The sequence below is a fragment of the Montipora foliosa genome, chromosome 8 (assembly GCF_036669935.1).
Source record: "Montipora foliosa isolate CH-2021 chromosome 8, ASM3666993v2, whole genome shotgun sequence".
NCBI lineage: Eukaryota > Metazoa > Cnidaria > Anthozoa > Scleractinia > Acroporidae > Montipora > Montipora foliosa.
This window is the reverse complement of record NC_090876.1, coordinates 11,536,985-11,539,484: the sequence shown is the minus strand read 5'-3', so window position 1 is coordinate 11,539,484 and position 2,500 is coordinate 11,536,985. Positions and strand designations below refer to the sequence as shown.

The 2,500-nt window shown below is 41.8% G+C and overlaps 1 protein-coding gene and 1 pseudogene across 2 annotated transcripts in view; one reads left to right on the top strand and one right to left on the bottom strand.

Annotated features, from left to right (window-relative positions):
- The window catches only part of LOC137968093 (uncharacterized), a 139,563-nt gene that overhangs the window by 87,861 nt on the left and 49,202 nt on the right, over positions 1 to 2,500 (top strand). The window lies entirely within an intron of this gene.
- LOC137967407 (uncharacterized) overlaps positions 1 to 2,500 on the bottom strand; it is a 4,398-nt pseudogene that overhangs the window by 1,086 nt on the left and 812 nt on the right.

Below are 2,500 nucleotides of genomic sequence, written 5' to 3'. Positions count from 1 at the left end.
TGCTTATTTTCAGCAATTTCTTGGGCAAGCCATCTGCCTCCAGTTGGTCTCATACCATGTCGGTGCGCGCCCCATCCTTCCAGGGAGGCATCAGTTGTCAGTGTAAAATAGGGATTAGGAAGCTCTGAAAGCTGCATCTGAGCTTCAAAGGAACCCTGATGTTTTTTAAGAGCATCAATTTTCTCAATTTCAAGCTGTTTGTAGTACAAGGGTCCATATTCTACACCAGATGAACAGGAAACTAAAGTACCAATCAGTTGAGCAGCTTCTCTAATCGAGCATGACCGTCTGCTTATGATATCTTGTCCCAAACGAGTAATGTTATCAATTTTGTCTTTATTGAGACTAACAGTCATAGAGATTGAGTTGAACACAAATCCTAGGTGTACTATAACTTGAGTTGCAGAGTGACTGACTTTTCTCCTGAGACAGTAAAGCCTAGGTCATTAAAAAGGGCATATGTGTCATTGACATTTGTCTGACATTCAGCAAATGTATCGCCAAGCAGAAAACTGTCATCAAGATAGCCGCTAGAAACATGACTTCTAGCTCGCAAAGTGGAGTACACTGGTTTCATAAGTTTGGTAAAAATTCGCGGTGCAGAGCTAAGACCATTAGGCAAGGTAACAAATTTATATAGCTGATCTTGTACTTGAAATTTCAAGTACTTTTGTGATTCTGGGCTAATGGAAACCGAATAATATGCATCTGTTAAATCAAGGGATCCCATAAAGCAGTTTTGCTTCATTAGATTGATGCATGATTGGAGGGTATCCATCTTGAAATGGATATGTGGCAAATGTGTGTTTAAACATTTGAGATTCAATATCAATCGATATTTCCCATTCTTCTTAGGGCGCAGAAAAACTGGGGAGATAAACTCCCCATCTTCATGAGCACATCTTTCAATAACTCCTTTTTTTAAGAGCTCTGCGAGGAGGGCATTTTCCTTATGTTTATCAAGTGTTGGTTGCTTAGGTGGATGATCCTGAAAGGGTACTGAAATAAAATCATGTGGTAACCCTTGACAATGTCCAAAATTACTTTGTCAGATGTGATCTTTGTCCATTTCTCATGGTGAAATTTCAGTCTACCAGCCTGCACAATTTGTTCATTGACCAGTGTTTTCCCACTTTGCAACCTAGGTCTACCACTAGTAATTGATCTTACCTGAAGACTATTTACAGATTTTGCCTTTGTCTTTCTGACTATCGTCGAGGCTGGTACTGGGGTTGGCTTCGCTGTGGCGGATGTTTGTAGCCGCCCCTCTGTTTGCCAACAGAGCCTCTGCCCCGGCCTAAAAGAGGGAAAGGTCTTCTTTGTTCTGACCTCCCAAGAAAGTTCTGACCACTACCATGAGGTCGTTTCTGCTTGATTGTTACTTTGGAAGTAACTTTACTGGCTTCGGTCAAATCTTTCACTGACTTACTAAGCTCAGTGCCAAACAACAGGCCATCCTCAACTGGATTTTGGTCACTGCAGAGAAGGCGCTATTCTGTTTTCATGTCACCCTTAAACAAAGTCCTCCTTCTAAGGTCTATTTCATGTGACGAGTCACATAAGAGTGAAATGCTGTCAGACAAGAATTTTTGTAATTGCTTCCGTGGTGGGCAAAGGTTTCTGGCCTTTTTCAGCCTTCATATAATCATCTAAAAGTCTCGTAACTGCAGTTATTCCCTTTAATAGGGGTTTTTGGGCTTTCTGGAGCATCACGGCCTCCGTTTTGATCTCTTTTCTGACAGAGTTAAATATTTCTGGGTTGACTCGTACAACCTCTAGGCGGGTGCAGTTGCCCGGTGTTGGAAATTCATCCAGCAGTTCATCCCTGGCGTCTTTACTCACGCCCTTACTGAGCAGTTGTTTTACAAGCTCTGACAATTCAGAGTCTAAATTCTCCCCATCCTGTTGTGGCTTGTTTACCACTTTGGCCATACTATTTAGCACACCAGAATCCGTCTTTGTCTGTTCAGCTAAATTTTTCAATCACAGTACACACCGTAACCATGTACAAACTTCCGTTTGTAAACAGAAGGTACCGCCGGTGAACGATGCAGGAGATTTCTGTGGATTTTGCTACGAGCAAAAAATCTTCGGACGATCTCCACTGAATCACAACGCTGTTAATGAGCTTCACTACGCATGCGCTCTCTCACGGGACCTCGAATATGCAAATGAAGAGGTAGAATAACATAACATCAACATCACGAAGCGACCATTTCTAGCACGTTGCGAATACGACGCACTGCATCATGGGTATATACATGAATGCCAAGCGGGTAACAATTATGTGATCAACAGCCGTTCTTCTCGAAGATAAAACTGAACAAAACATGAGCGAAAATAAAGTGTCTCCGTGTAAACAGTCTGATTAATCCTAAAAAGAAGAGGGAGTGGTGCTATGATTTGGATTTAACTTCCAAATGAAGCTTAATTGTCGGATTCACTAAAATCATTCAAAAACGTGATTGGGTCATGCCATGCTACATACATTTAGTCTTGC